Here is an 18873-nt window from a genome sequence, read left to right on the forward strand (position 1 = left end):
CCTGGGATTGTGAATGCAGGAAAGCCACCACAAGAGTGTGAGAGCGGGAGAGCTGGCCCTGCTTGCCCTCCACCTGGGCAATGCTGGAGAGCCAATGCTGACTGACCAACTCAGCTACCACCCAAGCCCAGATTCAGGGCTTTGATTTGGCCCACCCCAACATCTACCTCACCTATGAAATTCTGGGGCATGTGAAAGGGTTCTTCCTCCAGAACCAACACTGCAGGATCTCCATGACACAGGACAACAACATGATATCTGCGAGGATCCCCAGTGAGTGACCAGTATTAACAATAGTGTAATAGAAGCCAGAGGCCTTGAACCAGACCAATGACTCACAGCCATAAGCATCTGCAAGAAAAACTGGGTGAAAGGATATTTCTTTTGGGGGAAAGTTGCAAAGGCAGAGGGTAGATATGGGGGGACCAGGAAATGAGTGGGACTGGGGAACATGATGTAAAATCCACAAGGACTCAATAAAAAGTTTTTAAAAATAAAAGATTAGTTGCTATTACACACACACACACACATATATATGTGTGTGTGTGTGTGTGTATATATATATGTGTGTGTGTGTGTGTGTGTATATGTATATATATATATATATATGTATATATATGTATATATATATATATATATATATATATATTATTCTTTCAGAATTTTTGAGTGCATACAATGTACATTGATCATTACACTTCCAATCCTGTACTCTTCTCTTTAACTTCTTCCAGATCTGCCCCACCTCCACCTCCCAACTTCTGGGTTTATTTATCTATTTATTTATTTATAATAATCTGCAGAGTACAACTTGTGCTACCCATATAATCATGGAGATAGGGCCACCCACTAGAGCAGGGGCCGAGCCTTTAAAGAAAGCTGACTCACAGAGAGGCCAATAAGAGTCAATAGCTTCTCAGCTAAGGGTGGAGACTAATAAGCCCCTCTCCCTCAATGTTGTGCTGTTGACTGGCTTGGTCCTCAGCTGGTGTGAGCTCGTGAGTGCAACTGACCATGTTGCACCCTGTCCAGGGACTACATAAATCACAGACAGAACAAATCAGTACCTTTATGGCAGACACCACAACAGTTCTTCCCAGTTTCACTCACCTGGGTCCCGGATTCTACTGTGGAAACTGCAAAGCCACCATTCACCCGGGCTCTTTCTTTGTAGCCAGAGTTGTGGACACCCCCGCCCTGCCAAGCATCCCCCTCACACACACACACAAGAAGAGAATTGAAGGATATTGGTAGGAAATTTGCATGGTCAGCTCTGAACTAAAGAAAGGTTAACATTCACACATTGCTAACTAAAGCACGAAGGGAAAGGAGGAGGGGGGGAAAGGGAGAAGAGATTAAGAAAGAGAGAAAGAGAGGCAAAGAAAAGGTGGGTAGAGGAAGAAAGAGGAATAGACTGGAGAGAGAATAAGAAAGGGGAGAGGGAAGGAGAGAGGGTGGAGGGAAGAAGGAGGGAAGGAAGGAGAGGTTAGCCCATGAAACTGTGCTTGGACGATGGAAACTCCACCCCATCCTGTCCTTTCCTCTAACATTATCTGTGAGTTCCAGGATGGGGAGGGTAGGTCAGGCCTTAACCTGAAGCCCACCCAGCCTCCTGGCCTCTGTGCCCTGACTTGTGCTCTCTCCTGAGGACACTCCCCCATGTCCCTCCTGGCATCTTCAGAAGCCCTGCTTTGTCCTCTGGGTGGGAAATCTGCTGCTCCTGGGTCTTGAGCAGGACTTAAGCACGGTCCTGAGCTCAGGATGCCACCTGGCTCTGGATGACTGACGTGCGAATGAATGCTTTGGAGACACGGAAGGAAATTAAACCCTGTACCATTTCTTACCCTTTCCAGCCAAGTTGAAAAGAACACATTCCTCGCAGGCACTTAAAATATCTCATTGTCATGTAAACCCAAGCGAAGCCTTCTACCTCTGGGCATTTGCAGCCTCTCTTTCGAGCTCTGTCTGCCACCAACTCAATTCAAGAGGAGGCTGCATCAGGTACAGGGAGGGGAAACAGAGCAATTTAATATTAGGAAAGCATCCTGTTGCAGAATTCTTCGGGAAGATCAGTAGGGCTGGTGAATTAAACATGGTCATGCCTAGAGACAGGGAGGCTACTGAGGATGCTGCACAAACATCCATGCAAAGGATGATGGCAGAGGAGCTAAGGTGCCCGTAACAGAATGAAGAACAGGCCAACTAGGAGCTACATGGATATTAATATTAATATAATAAACTAAAGCTACATTCTTGGCTGTTTGCTCCCTGGGGAGATGGTGTGTGTGCTCGTCAGGGTTCAGGGATAGGGAGAGCCATGGAGAAGACCAAAAGAGGAGAAATATAAGCCGAGATCAGGCTAAGACATCTGGAACTCGGGGCTCACTGTTCTACTCACTATGTCGGGCTGAGTTTTCTCAAAGCAGATGCTATGATAGGTCTTGGAGATCAAGATGCTCATTAGATAATGCATAGGTTGAATTCAATATTGAGCACACAATAGGTGTGCTCAATATTTACATATTGAAATCCTTACTCTCCGATCCTCCGAACATGATTGTATTTGGACACAGAGCTGGTGAAGTTACTTCAATTGAAATGAGGATCACTTGGGTGGCTTCCAATCACGTAAGGTTGGCATCCTCTGTTAATCCTAAAAATGGGAGGAGAAAGGCCACCAACCCAAATCATCATGGCCAAGTTAATTAAAGTAAGCCATTTTTATTTGTGTACAACAGGCTGCCCTCCCCCTAAGGCAGGATTTGAGAGGTCAGCATTGAAGGTGAGGAAGACAAGGCTTCTACAGAGCTCTGGGTTCAAGGGTTTCCAAAATGGGGAGAAAGAGGCAAGGTTACGGGAGCAGAACGCATCAGTTGGTCAAGGTAATCAGATAGAATTGCATAAAACCCCACAAAGTGGCATCCAACCCAGGAGAGAGCTGTGGAGTGGGTGATTTTGCTCTCATGTTCCACCTCACTATATCCTCAGATGGGGAGCCTCTCGACACACTTGACTTCAGGTCAGGCCACACCAACAACTTTAGTGGCCTTGACAGAGACAATGAGTAGTATGTGCTGTGGGCTGCCTTAGAGCAGAGCACATGCCTCTTTGTCTCTCACAGAACTTTTCTTTTCCTGCTTAGGCTCCTGTGATTCCTCCAGGACATTAGCAGACCTTACTTCTCTTCCCCAGAGGGAACTGACTTATAGAACCAGTGGGTTCCACGGTTACAGACTCGCTGCCTCTCTTGCTGTAAAACAAGCCATCGCGTCTGATGCCATCTGGGGTCTGTCGTAATGAGTCCTGAATGTTCTGCAGTTCGGTGCTGACTGTGGTTCACAGCAGCATGTAATCTTTTTGTTGCAGATCTGTAGAGAGGACCACAAAGGCTCTAAAGAGGGAAATGACATGAACAAAGAAATGCTAATTGCTCTTGTTGATCAGGACCCATCGTATATATGGATCAAAATATGTGCCACAGAGACAGGAGGCAGTATATTTAGTTGTTCATCCATGGCTAAGTCCACCGGGCTCCAAGGGACAGCTCCAAACTCAGGTAACATAGTAGCCTTGGTTAATACCAGCCTGTCACAAAGCAAAATGAATAGATATGAATGTGAAAAAGAGATCTGTGGGGAAGTGGGAGGGTGGATGGAATGTTAGGGAGGCAGGAGAGTGGTCAGTGCATACGGCGTGCATGTGCAAAATTATACATAATCTATTATACCCGATTAATTATTACAAGTTAATGTTTTACAAAAGAAGAATAATTAAGTTTCGACTCTTATCTAAGTTGGATAAGGCCAGCATATAACAATAGAAAGGCTATAGAACCAATAGTTAATCAGTGTTCCCAAGGGGAGGGCATACCACGGTGGTGGCATGAGAAGTACCAGAATCTGTTGGGAATATGGAAGAGTGACGAACCTAAGAACAAACTTTATTGTAGGCTTTTCCCGCAGGAAAGGATAGTTGGGGCTTAGGATTGGCTGAGTAGGGTGGTTTCCATGGGCTTTGGGGTGTAGGGATTGTCACTAGTTGTCTGGTGTCTGACCTTGTGATGATTATGGTAAAATGACCCAGAGTGTGAACACCCCATGTAGGACATAGATGTAGATATGGTCTCTGAATTGGTTAGTTTGCATTCAAAATTTACATTCACAGGTGAATAATTTACTGTCTCTGGGAAAATTTCCCCCAAAGACAGCAAGACCCCAGATGGCAGGATTAACACTGAATCACTCGTGAATCAAACATTAGGCTAGGCTTTAGAAGATGGTCTTGATGCCATGTGAGGCGAAAGGGAAAAATCTTACCCTAAAAACCTGTCCTTCTAATTAAAATGAGTGGAGTTATTTTGCCACAGTGTGACCAGTTGTATTCTTTGGGGAGTGGGGCCCTATTGAACATTTATTTTTGGTTTGTGCTTTAGTCAGATTAGAACAAAGCATTTGGCCGTCATTTGGCAGAGATAGTAGCAAGCTCAGCATTAGTCATGGAACTCTGAGCTGCTGTGCTTAGGGCAGCCTTCACCTTGATGCTTGGCTACCATGGCACGCCAGTTACTCCCTTATCACCTTGATGCAAACAACTTAAAGAATGAACGTCTCATTTTGCTCACGATTTCACAGTCTTCCATCCTCAAGGTGGGAGCATGGTGGAGCATTTACATTATAGCAGACAGAAGCAGAGCAGAGCAGTAGCAAGATAGAGCCAAGGCAAAACACACCCATACCTGCCTCTAACCAGGCCCTACTTTTCATAGTTCTATGCCTACCAACACTACATTTAGTGGATTGTCATGATTGGGCTATATTGTGAAATGAATCCACCACCAGCAAACCATTCCTTAAGTCAGAGCCCTCATGGTTCCTGAAGATGGCCTCACAGACCCTGATGTGGGCCTCAATCTCCTGGGCATATCTCAATCTGGTCTCCAATTGAGATTGACTTTTGTTTTGTTAAATAAAACAAGATCAAGCTGATTTCTAAATATTTATGAATTACTCCTGCTCCCAGTCTTGGCCAGAGAAGCTTGTTTTCTAAAATGGGCAGCAGTTGATACAGCAACTCATAACTAGGCAAAGTGCTGTTAACAAGAGACTGGAGTAGTTGGCCCTCAATAGAACATATTTGTAAACTCCCATAAGCCTCAGGGAACAGCAAGGCAAGGGAGTGGAAAGAATGGAAGAATGAAAAGGAAGGGAACAACACTCTGAGATGCTGTCTGCTGGACATGACATGGCATTTTGTCTTAGTTAGGGTTCATTTCTTTGAACAGACACCATGACCAAAGCAATTCTTATAAGGACAACATTTAATTGGAGCTTACAGGTTCAGAGGTTCAGTCCATTATCATCAAGGTGGGAACATGGCAGCATCTAGGCAGGCATGGTGCAGGCAAAGCTGAGAGTTCTACATCTTCATCTAAAAGCCACTAGGAGAAGATGGATTAGGAGGAGGGCCCACCCCTGACAGTGATACGCTTCCTCCAACAAGGCCACACCTCCTAATAGTGCCACTCCCTGGGCCAAGAAAATTCAAACCACCACACAGTTATACTCAAGAGCAACTGCAGTTATGGTTAGCTGCACAAGAGGAAGCCAAAAGGATCAGTCAGCATTCTAGGGGGTAGCAATAATCGAACTCAGTAGGACTGGGAAACAAAACAGGAAAGGCTATGACAGTGATATGGTGATGGGTTAGGATGGGAGAGCTGGGTGGGGGTTGTGAGAGGTTGAAAGTTGAGGTGGGTGGAACCAAGTTACATTGCATACAATGAATGAACTTGTTAAGGAATATGAGATACTTAAAAACAACTGACCATCATAGATGGCTATTTGCAAAAGGTGGTCACCCTGCTGTCAATGGGATAGTGACAAAGGCTCATCACAGTGAGTGTTTGAGTCATTCTGTCAATTCGATTGTTTAGTGTGATGATTCTCTATCAGGAAAGTATTGGTTTAGATTTTTCAAAACCTCCTTTAATAGGGGTTCTCTAGCACTTCAACCTCCCTTCTAGCCCACTATCTACCAGAGGTAGGGGAAAGAAAGGTTAATAGGAAACAGGGTTTGTGGACCTGTTTAGAAACAGTTCTTTGGGGTGATTCCATTCTTCACTGTCAGCAGTCCAGTCCACCAGCAAAACACCAAACATGAATCAGTAGCAACGGTTCGATCCAGAAGAAGCTATGAGGCTCCAGCAATGGGCACAAGTCTTCGAGAGTGGCAAGAAGCAGCCAGAACACCACCAGAAGTTCTTTGGTGTGTTACTCTGTATGAAGTCATCACAAGCAAACATCAGCAAAGAAAGCAAGGTGAACCAATGCAGGAGTGCCGTCTACTGTCTGTTGCATTACACTTATACTCTTCCCAAATACGTGTCCACTCAAGCATCCGCTCCAGCAAAATATCACATGCCCTTTCACTAGAAAGCTTCCAGAAAAACATCACATGTATGCTTCAGCAAAACATTCTCTCATCAGACACTTTCCAGAGAAATATCACATGGCACAACTGAGTAACCAATGAAACCAGAAATTCACACTTGACGAAAGTTTTATTACCACCTCCTTCTAGGGACATTTACTAATACCAAAAGGCTTTGGTCAGAGGCCAGTAGGTCCTATAACAGCACTAAGCTCTGATGTTGGCACTGCATTCTTCACCCTTCACAGTCATTCCCACCACCATGTGACCTGTTGCTTCCAAGAACCTTATGTTCTTCTTCTCAGTCTCATGACATTTCTCCAGTCAGTGACCCAGGACACACCAAAGCTTGGACCTTTAGCAAAGTTTTCGTTTGTCCTTTTCTTTCAAGTCATGGTTTATTTTGTTCTTTATTATCATATTCTTTGAAAATTATATATATATGTATTTACATTACATATTATATGTATATGTATACACACACATATAGTGTGTGTGAAATAATATTATATCCATTCCATTCTCCCTGCAACTTTCTCTAAATCCTCTCAACACATCCCTCTCAAAGTTTCATTCCTTCTCCTCCTCTTTTTCCTCCTCCTTTATTTTTAATAACTCACTAAGTCCTATTAGTGTTGTTCATATGCGCATGGCTGTAGGGCCATCCATAAACCAGGGAAAGCTTCTATGAGAAATCATCCTCAAAGAAGGTCCTCCCTTCCGCAATAGCTCTCAACTGCCAATAGCACCTCAGTATGGGGCGGGGCATGAAGAGCACCTCCCTGACGTCAGAAGTCAGGAGTTAATGTAGCATACTTAATGTTCGTTTGAAGTTTTCTTCGTTCATTCACAAACCAAGCCAATTTACTTGTAAATTCAGCTCCAGGCTTTATTCACACCCCCCCTTCCTGCTCATTTCTCCCTCCCCCTCCATCTCCCTGTGTCCCACAGAGCTTTGGACAGGAATTGAGATTAGGGGAGCCAGCCCCATGAAGGTAGACACCATGAAGGGGTGGAACACCTGCTGGTACAGTTGTTGACCCTCCTGATGATCCTGATGGTGCTCAGTCCTGGATGTATTATACACAGTTGCTTTTTAGTGCGCTCAATCCGATGGCTTGGAAAAGGGCTTCTTGCTGTCATAACAGCAGAGAGTGACACATGTGTGCACGAGGTAAATGACTTTCCAGGTAACCTTCACACATTATAATGAAGGACAATTGATAACCTTGGGGAAAACTGTATAAACCGAGCATCTATCCAGATATCTAGAGATAGAGCAAGTGTGCTTCTCCTCCTCTTCCTCTTCTTCCTCCTCCTTATAAAGTCATGAATCCCGTCACAGGGGCCTCATCTTCATCACCTAATCTAACCTTGATTACCTCTTGCATTATTTACTTTTCTGTTGCTGTGATAAAACACCACCCATAAAACATCACTACCAAAAGCAAGTTATGGAAGAAAGAGTCTATCCTGGCTTGTGATCACAAAAGGGTGAGTCTATCCTGCTGGGGTGGCATGGCAGCAAGCAAGACAGGAAGCTGAAGGATCACATCTTCAATGGGAAGCATAAAGCAGGAGAACTACCGGGAAGGTGGGCAAAGCTACAAACTCCCAAAGCCCACCCCCTAGTGACATACTTCCTTCAGCAAGGCTCCATCACTCAAACCTCCTCAAACACTGCCACCAACCAGAGACCAAGCATTCAAAGAGTCTATGGGGAACATTTCTCATTTAAGCCATCACATGTCCCAAATGCCACCTCTAAATACCAGCAACATATGGACTTAAGGTTACATTTCTAACACACAAACTTTTGGGGAGTGAGCGGGACATTACAATCATAGCAGACAGCATAGCTGTGCTACAGAACCTTGGGGTTCTATGGGCCCCACTAAAGCTTGTCAAAAACTCCATGCATCACCTCTGATACTCTCAATACTGGAGGATCAAAATGGAATGTGTGCTAACCCCAAGACCCACTGCAAAGCCTTTCCTTGTGAGCCTCACTCAAACATGGGAGGTATCTGTGACACTTGGTATACAGGCAGAAGCAAATAGGAATATGCTATGAAGCTCCCTTTGAGAGCGTATCTTCCTGTATACTTCAGACTGGCTTCAAAGTAGCTATCTACCTGCACGTGCTGGGATTACAGGCATGCACCATCTCACCAGGCTATAGAGAAAATATTTGGCCATATATCAGGATGCCTATTGGTCTAAATTAAGAGATCTGGACACACTTTAGTTCATGAACAGGGGCCTGCTCTCTCCTTCTGTTTTGAAATGTTATGACAGGATACTATAGTCTGGAAAATTATAAATAATAAAAGTTTATTATACTTTAGCCATATACAATTATACATACAGGAGGCTGGAGACCCTAAGATAGTTACCACATTTGGAAAGGCCTTTATGTCCCATCATCCCATGATATAAGGCACCATATAGCAGTAGAGAAAATGAAGACTGAACAGCATACCCATTCTTCTGATAAGGTATTAGTCCATTAATGTGCGTAATGACCTATTTACCTCTTAAAGATCCTAATTCTCAACACTGTTGTATTGAGGATTAGACTTCCTCACTGATAAAGGACTTATCAGAGGGAGGAGTGCAGATAAAGTTCTAGGAATGTTCACCTTAGGGATGTTCACACTAGGAATACGCGCCCTAGGGATGTTCATTCTGGGGATGTTTATCCTAAGGATATTCATCCTAGGGATGTTCACACTAAGAATGTTCACACTAGGAATACTCACCCTAGGGATGTTCATCCTGGGGATGTTTATCCTAAGGATGTTCACACTAGGGATGTTCACACGAAGGATGTTACACTAGGAATGTTCACCCTAGGGATGTTCACACTAGGAATACTCACCCTAGGGATGTTCACCCTGGGGATGTTTATCCTAAGGATGTTCACACTAGGGATGTTCACACTAGGAATGTTCACCCTAGGGATGTTTATCCTAGAGATGTTCACGCTAGGAATGTTCACACTAGGGATGTTCACACTAGGGATGTTCACACTAGGAATGTTCACACTAGGGATGTTCACAGAGTAGGAAGGAATCAAGAGTCCTAACGAGAGAGACATTGGAATTGTGGCTCTCATAATAAGCAGATGTACAGACCATATATCCTGTAGCTGTCCATCAACCCTTTCCTTTTCACCCTCTATTGTGACAAACTGGTCCTGGAAGAGAAATGGGGATGATGAAGGGCCAAGCAAAAGGCCTTTCCTCTCTCAAACTTGCTGCTGGGTACTTTGAACAGCAATCAGTTGAGCCCTTGATAAAGCTCCTTTCTCTAGACCAGTGGTTTTCAATCTGTGTGTCATGACCCCTTTGGGGGTCACATATCAGATACCCTGCATATCAGACATTTACATTATGAGTCATAGCAATAGCAAATTTACAGTTATGAAGCAGCAATGAAAACAGTTTGTATGGCTGAGGGTCACAACATGAGGAACTGTATTAGAGGGTTTCAGCATTAGGAAGGCTGAGAACCACTGATCTAGATGAAGGAAAGCGATGGTGGGTAGTTTGCTAGCTTTTGAGAGTTTCATCACACTGGTCTTTCACTGTGGAGATAGTAGCAAGCGTCCTTCAAAAGGAGAAGTTCATGGGGTGTGGTAGTTAAACTTCACTGTCAGCATGCCTGGATTTTAGAAACACCACAGACACATACTTCTAGATGTATTCCCGTAGAAGTTTCCAGTAATAATTGACAAAAGAAAGAAGACTCATCTTAAATGTGGGCTGCACTGTTCCATGGCCCGGAATTAAAAAAATAAATAAAAAGGCACATGAGCCTCCACAGCATATAATGTCACCACGAACATGTTAGGTGAGCCTGGGCCTGTACTGGCTAGTTTTGTGTCAACTTGACACAGCTGGAGTTATCACAGAGAAAGGAGCTTCAGTTGAGGAAATGCCTCCATGAGATCCAACTCTAAGGCATTTTCTCAATTAGTGATCAAGGGGGAAAGGCCCCTTGTGGGTGGTGCCATCTCTGGGCTGGTAGTCTTGGTTCTATAAGAGAGCAGGCTGAGCAAGCCAGGTGAGGCAAGCCAGTAAAGAACATCCCTCCATGGTCTCTGCATCAGCTCCTGCTTTCTGACCTGCTTGAGTTCCAGTCCTGACTTCCTTTGGTGATGAACAGCAGTATGGAAGTGTAAGCCGAATAAACCCTTTCCTCCCCAACTTGCTTCTTGGTCATGATGTTTGTGCAGGAATAGAAACCCTGACTAAGACAGCCCTCATACTGCCAAACCAAACTGTCTACAGAGAATTACCAGGCCAAGCATGGCTATCACCAGCACTCGTAATCCTGCCTGGGAACATAACGTGATCAGTTATCTCAGTCTGCCCCCAGGCTTTCCCTACCTTGATGGATGACACCCTTAAACGGTGGGCAGAAATAAACCTTCCCTCTTAGGCTACTGCTTATCAAGTATTTTTTTTTTTGTCAGAATAGTAAGTAAATTAACTGACACATGTGGGTTTCAATTTTCCTCCCCTCTCCTTGATACCCTGCCAGACTCACAGATTTTTGACTTGGGGCGGGGTTTCTTATTGACACCTACAAAATGCCTTACAACATTAACTGTAACCAGAAAACACATTTTGTGACCACAGAAGTTCATGAACTGGGTGACTACTGCCTCAAGCTCCCCCACCTAGCAGCATTAATTAGCAGGATCCTGGAAGCTCAGTTATGGTAGCAGACGGGAGGTACCATCCTTAAAGCTGTTCATGACTTGATTACGCATCTGTCTGGAACCAATGGCCAGTGTTTGGTTGTTGTCTGCCCAGAAGCAAGATACACGGTCTAGGAAACAAAGGGTTGTGTTAGCAATGTCTTTGAGTCTATTACACATAAAAAGACAATGGAAAATTTTCTTCTCATACTGACATCTTGAAAATGTTAGATTTCACAGCATATGGGAACATGTTGGATGGTGAGCCTGGGCCTTCACTGCCAAACCAAAATGTCTACAAGGAACTGCCAGGCCAAACATGGATGTAAGGATATCAGTCATAAAAAGTCTGAGAAAGCTTTAGTTTACTGTCACACAATAGAGATGAGAGATTCTGTTGATCTGCCAGGGGACTCATGGAGCCACAGGCTTGGAAATACTCCTTAATCATAGCAGACTGCAATCAAGTCAAAGCCATCAAGAACTCAGAACTTTCTAGGTCAAAACTTTGTGCTCCACCACGGGATGCTCACCATCCCCATGTCATCAGTTAGGTCCCTTTCATGCTGTGCTCTGGATGAAATCATCCAATGGGGGTGCCTTTTGGGGGGGGGGTAAGAGGTATCTACTCCACTGCTGTGTCCCTTGGCTGAATGTCCTGCCTGGCTGTTCTTTGCAGGAATGCTAGCAGTCTTCTCCCTTTGCCTCTTCCTGTGTTATTACAGTTAAATGTGTCTTCCAAATTTCATGGGTTGGGAACTTCATTCCCAAGATTATATCCACAAGGTTTTTGGGGTCAATCTTTGGGGAGTTTGGACCATAAAGGCTCAGGCTCCTTTCATAGCAATGGGTTATTGCAGAATGTCTTTGTTAGAGATCATCTCTGTCACATCGTGTGATATCTACTACGGTGCTGTGATGAAACATGAAGGCTTCATCGGATCTGACAAGAGGCCTGCATCATCCTGCAAGATGTCCCAGCCTCCGTATGACTGTGATACATGACAGACTAAGCACTCACTATCCTGTTTGTGTAATGCAAGCTCTGGTCTTTTTCTATCCCATCATAAAATTACCTTTGAAGAGAAGGTCATTCTCTGTCTCTGAAACCATGGAGTAAAGACAAGGCATCCTCCTGTTAAATTCTCATTTCATCGATACAGCAGCCCCAAGTACGACTCCGAAACTGAGAGCCAAGTGGAGAGGCTCCCAAAAGAAGCTGCAGCTACGACTTACATTTCTCTGAAATTTCCATTTTCCACAGGGGTGGGGACAGGAAAAAAACTCTCCAGCATGTCGTCTCTATCAGATACATGGTTTGTTTCATGTGAGCAGAATGCTATGCTCGTTAATGGCTCTGGTTACAAAATGTGTCCTAGGGTCATTATTTATAATGGGCAGCAACAAAAAGCAGTAGCAATGCTGGCACGCAGCAACGGGTAGTGTAAAATTTTAATTGAGAGGCATTTTCTGGACTTTGATTTTAAATGTCCTGGTGTTAAAAAGGAAAGCAGCCTTCCAGAAGATGAGCACATCACATAAGTGAGTGCCTGGCATGTTTATTTGAGACACCAAAGAAAGGGATGCTTGGCAATTCCCTTCCCCTGACACTTAAATTGCATCACCATCAGTGATAACATATAATTATATAACAACTGGGAGCAACTGACCACTTCCCACACACGTAGCATGGGCAGAAAAAAAAAAAATACAGGTTAGTATTTCTTTTCCAGGATCAACTCCAAAAAGCCCATCTGGAGCCCACTCTGTGTTGGGTATGGTGCCTGGGTTTGCAGAGACAGCGGCATCCACCTGAGATCCTGCACCACAATACAGGATGGCCCCTCGGTTATGAAGGATGCAGAACTGCTCTTCATTCTGAAAAGACAGTGGGCTGGGTGTCCTGGAGGGGTGGGATGTACAGAAAGTGGGGGAAATTAGATGAATAAGACAAAAACAAAATTACTGTAAGGAATCTGCCTAGGTTAGGACTAAGGCATAGAGACAGAAACATAGAAGATGGTGGTATTCTATTATCTCATGGGATTGTGGTGGCTGAGAGGTCACATGGTGTGTCATTTGCTGGGTGGATAATGCAGAGCCGCTGGTTTAGTTCCAATCTAAACCTGGGGCCTGAGAACCAGAGGGCTAATGGTCAAAGGACAACAGAAGATGGTTTCCCAGCTCAAGAAAAACTAGACATTGCCCTTTTCCTCTGATTTAATATGGGAACTAAATGGGTTGGGTGATGCCAACTGAAACAGAGGAGGGTGAGTTTCTCTACCCCTGATTCTAGCACACGTGCACACACACGCACATGCACACACACACATACACACACAGACCTACCATACACAACATACATACACACACATATACCCTCACACACTCACTATACACACACACCTACCATAAACACACACACACATACAGCACACACTACACACACACACACACACACACACACACACACACACTCACCCCTCCTCCAGCTTTCTGGGCATCCTTTAGGCTTGTCAAGTTGGTACCTAAGATGAACCACTGCAGAAACTATACAAAAAAAAAAAATTACGGCTTGGCTTTTAACTTGTACATTTTGATCTATTAGTAGACTGTGAAATCAAAGTAATGTGTTTGGAAGAATAACATTCCCAAGAGATTGGAAAGTGTCAGTGTGCAGTGTGTATATTAGAGGCTTGCTGTTTCATCAACATCCATTATGTGACTCTACTGTTGTTGAAACAGAACTCATTAAATGCTATGGCTGGGAAGCAGGAGCCGTCCCCACCCCCACCCCATCCTATCCCCCCATCCCCATGCTCTGCCACTGAGTAGGTACCACCTGGTGTGTGATACTGTTAATAATGACCAACACCTATGGACAGTCCATGTTCAAACTTCCCTGTGAAGGAGATCAGATCCTTTTATTTTATAGATATAGGCAGGAGGCCGCCACTTTCCCAGCCCTGTGGAGCTGTAGGTGATACACGATACCTTGAGATTCAGGAGAATCGCTAGCTTCTACTTCGGTGTTTTCACCACGGGGCCTTGCTAAGACTGAACTTTGTGGTATGAACCCTCCTTTGGCACACGTCTGTATATTGTTTAGTATACTTGATATCTCTCACTTCAACTACCCAAATTTCATAGCAGCTAAGCAACTTTACTTCACTGTGCTACAGAGTGGGGAGATCAGAAATTTGGTCATGTTATCAAAGGGGTGGCAGTTCCCTCTATGACGCTTAGAGTCTCACTTGGCAACACTTAACTGGAGGATGCCTGAGGGTTGGTCACAGCCATCATCTGGAGGCATCTTCATTCCTCATCTTCTGCCGAGGCTGAGATGCCAGCAAGGCTGACACTGTTGACCTTAGCACACCTTCATGAATTCTTTATGAGTCTGGGTGTGGTTCTGGGGTCTCCTTTAGAGGGAACATGAGGGGAAACACTTCCAGTGGACCTGATGGACCAACTGTATTTACCAACTGTCGTAGTTTAGGTTTTCCAGCTGTGAACTGACACCATGACCAAGGTAACTTCTATAAGGACAACATTTAATTGGGGCTGGCTTACAGGTTCAGAGGGTCAGTCCATTATCATCAAGGCAGGAGCAGGCCAACGTCTAGGCAGGCATGGTGCAGCCTGAGCTGAGAGTTCTATGTCTTCATCTAAAGGCTGCTAGTGGAAGCCTCACTTCCAGGTAGCTAGGAATAGGGTATTAAAGCCACGCCCAGTGACACACCCACTCCAACAAGGCCATGCCTTCTAATAGTGCCCTGGCCCAAGCATATACAAACCATCACACCAACTAGCTTCAGAATGTCACTTAATGTAATGTAATGTAATTCTTCCGTTGTTTTCCCTTGGCTGGCAAGTCCACTCAGTTCACTTCTTGGTACAAACCACTCTCTGAGATATTCTCTAATTTTCTTAGTCTCCAACTAGCATCTGCAAGCTTCCTTGCTTTGGGGATGACTGGATTTCCCTTGGTGTGGGAGAGTAAGTGGCTCAAATTCTTCATGATGCATAGGGCACTTTGTGGTTAATAATCTACTGTTCATTATAATGATCTGTAGTCCCTATAAGAGTAAATGAGCTGGAACCACAGATATATTTACTGCCTTAATTTAGTCGCTAGCATTAGGTTTATTTTAAAGTATTTTCTCTCCATTTGGATGGAATTTCTTTTATCTGAGCTTATCTTCAATGTCAATAAGTTTAGCACTCCCCAACAGCTGGAAGCCCAGATATTATACATCTCCCCTCCTATTAATCTTTTGTAAGTTGATCTTTATAGCCATCAAGCCCATTCATCACTGCAAGCTGTCCGCTTACATTTGTATGGTCTTCCATTTAGCTAGCTGAACTCTATTTCTTCATCTAGACTAAAGTTCTTTGTCATTTTAATAGTTTATAGAGTTCTCCCTCAGAGTGTCAGACTGCCCGCAAAGAACAAATGGATGCTAATAACATCCCTCGTTCTGTTTCGTCTTAACCCATTCCCAAGGCTCTGTGGAAAAGTTCTCTCTGAGAATCATAAGACAGTCCATGTTCTGTAAGCACACTCAGAACCTGGCAGCTTTCCTATGGCGAGAACCACACACCATGCTTCACTTGTCTGTCTATCTCATCCAACAAAGCGGATCCTTGACTTTATTCGCCTACGTTTTCCTGAATTTGTATAAAAGGTTTTTAAACCCAGTGTAATGAGATACCGTGACATGGCAAAGAGCACCGAGGTTGATGGATCTAAGGAAAATGGAGGAAAGTCAGAGAGAAATGAAACAGAAAAGACAGAGGAGGGGGTGTTTGCTTCAGAACTTAAATGCCCACCAGCGAGGCCCACATGCCAAGGCTTGGTCTGCTGTAACTTAGGGAAATTATTCCTATCATTGCCTTACTTCCAAATGAACGAGACCCAGACTCTGGTTTATTTATTTAGCTTTTGCTCAATAACTGAGGGATTCCCCCGAGTCTTCTTTTCTGATAGCTAGATGTGGTCCCTAGATGTGCTCCCCAAATACTTGCTGTTTGTGTTTTCCTGGGCTCTTTCTGCTCCACCACCCTCTCCTCAGGCTCCGTTTTCCTCAGGCATACACTCCTGGTCTATCATATCTAATGGAGACCTCCCGTTCCCTCTGTCTTCTTCCTCCTAAACTCTCTCTCCTTCTTTCTCCTCTATTCTTCCCATGGTCCCTTACCTGTGACCCTCAACCAGATAACTGAAAGCCCAGTTCCTTCTATTCCCACCAGTCATTGGCTGTAGCCACATTTATTTAACCCATTGTTTTAAATGGGGGTGGGGGGGAAGTCTGCACAACAAAAGTTAGCACACATGGGAATTCACTTGTCTCTGAGTAACCAGATCTCGGGTTAAAGAATTTAGCATTTGAATTCACAGCAGCACCGGACCAACCCCCAACAGATTGCACCAACAGATGACAGAGCCTGTAATGTGTTGGGTATAGTCACAGGAAGCTAGGTTACTGGGGGTGTGCCCAAGAAGGACCGTCTTTGTCTGCTTCCCAGCCACCATGAGGCGAGCAGCTTTACTCTACCGAGTTCCCCACCGTGAACTTCTGCCTCACCTCTTTGATGCTCTAAAGCAACAGAATCCAAGGGACCACAGAGAACCTCCGAGACCTTTCTCTAAACTGGGTTTCTCTGGTTCTTTGCCACAGTGATGCAAAGATGACAGACACAGCACAACTCTCATCAGGAAAAGTCAGTGAAGTCCCGAGCCCCACTAGAGCAGAAGGCTTCTTACTGCACATGAGATCAGAGATCAACCAGGGGGTGAACAATCCAAACCAGGGAGTCGTAATCAAGGTGCTAGATACCTACCCCAGCTCCAGGACACACATGCCTCAGCTTTTCTAGGCCCTGCCCCACCCACCCCAGGCAAGGGTGAGCATGTAGGCAAGTTCAAGTCACCTGTGCCAGCTGCTGGGTTGGCTAAGGACTGGGATGCGCAGTCCAGGGCCAGCCCTCTTGGGAGGATGGGTTTTGCCTGCTCATTCTAAAAGTAGTTTGCACAGCATGGGGTTGAGCAATGCTGAGACTGTCACAAGGATAGCCAGGAGTAGACATAGACAGGAATCAGCTCAATTCCATGCACAGCCTGGATGCCTGAGAGCTACTGCCACCAGTGTGGGTTGGGGAGGCTGCTGGGGACAGCTCATACAGACTCAGGGCCCAGCAGGCAGACCAGGCATTTATTTTCTAGTCACTGTGGCCAGTGTGGCTGAAAATGTGGACAGAGAGTGGACATTTCCTTTCAAAAACTGTGCCCTGGAGTCATGCCATAGAGAGCTAGGAGGAGTTCTGCAGAGGCCTGCTGGCAAGTACTGGCATGAACCTCCACAGGCCTCTGGGAAGAGAAGAACCACTCTGCTATCTGTACACTGAGCTTCTGCAAACGAAATGGGGCTGGGCCTCTGTCACCCTCTGAAAACAAGGCCACAAATCGTTTGGAAGAGCAATCTCTCTGGACTCCAATCATTTTGCGTTCCCACGTGGAAGGTTAAGTGCTTACCGCATCTTCTCAACCTTTCTAGGCCAAGCATTCTGCATGCACAAATGCCTCTCAGACAGACTCCATCCACACTCCTAGTTTCTCCCATGAGAAAACAAGGCTCAGAGTTGTCAAGTCATTGGCCTGAGGGCACACAGCTGAAAAGAGGTGAAAGACAGAAAGCCCGATAGTCTGAGACCAGAGTCTTCATCTCGATCTATTTACCTATCTTCTGCATAGCACAGCTCTGCAAGACACTCACCAAAGGGCACCCCTCTGCTTTGCCAACATGAGGCACATAGTAAACCCTCAGATGGCCCGAGTCTGTCCCTAGCATGCTGCCTACCGAGGAACCAATAGGCCATGCATCTTATGCTGTGTGTGGCCCTAGGACTCCAACCCAATCAGTGAGGAATCTGGTTCTCTTAGTAGCTGCCCAGCTTCCCCGTCAAGACTCCAAGGATCAGCAAGGAACACCTCAGCCGACCTCTATGGCTTGTAATCTGCACTTGGGTTCACTGAGGTAAGAACTGAAGCTCTTGGAATTTAAGGCGACATCCTGCTTGTTCTTTTTTTTTTTTTTTTTCCTGGAGGGACAGGCATCAGTCAGTCACATTTGGCAAGGAATTTGGGAGACAGTCGCAGCAATCTGGCCTTTGGTGGATCATTGTTGATTAGCTCATGGTATATAGGTTCCCACCTAAGCCAAACAGCACAAGTGAATGAAGCCTGGGGCCTCAGGGAAGCTCCGACAACTAGAGCCATGTTTTCAACTGGAGTGGATGAAAGATTGGAAAATTCTGGCCTGCCTTGAGGTTGAAGATGGTTTGTTTCACTATTCCCCTTTGACTTCACACACACACACACACACACACACACACACACACACACACACACACACACACACACTGAAAAGTTTTCAGAATATGAAAAAAAATCAAAATCACTCTTGTCACCAAGATGCAAATGACTGAGTCAAGCCATGGAGTTACTTTTCCCAAAGAGTCGCCCATGGGAGACTCAAGATCTCACCTGCCCAATTGTCATCCTTAGTGGTCCGCTAAGTACTAGGGTCCGTGCTAGAGAGGAACAGGTGCCCAACAGGGTGGTTCACAAAGGGCCCCGACCCTCCATCACCTCTCAGCTGGCTCTCCCTCACCAGAGCCTCCGGGCACTTAACCTTCAGGTCTGTTCATCGGAGGAGGTGGATAGGGTTGGCTGG

The 18873-nt window shown here is 45.1% G+C and overlaps 1 long non-coding RNA gene across 1 annotated transcript; it reads right to left on the reverse strand.

Annotated features, from left to right (window-relative positions):
• Positions 1 to 2732: 2732 nt before the first annotated feature.
• On the reverse strand, positions 2733 to 18828 carry Gm39633. Its single transcript, XR_865396.3, has 3 exons — positions 18684 to 18828; positions 6081 to 6274; positions 2733 to 3368 (listed from the first exon to the last, which is right to left on the reverse strand). It is a non-coding gene; the product is annotated as a predicted gene, 39633 (long non-coding RNA).
• Positions 18829 to 18873: the final 45 nt, after the last annotated feature.

The sequence above is a fragment of the Mus musculus genome, chromosome 1, assembly GCF_000001635.26.
Source record: "Mus musculus strain C57BL/6J chromosome 1, GRCm38.p6 C57BL/6J".
NCBI lineage: Eukaryota > Metazoa > Chordata > Mammalia > Rodentia > Muridae > Mus > Mus musculus.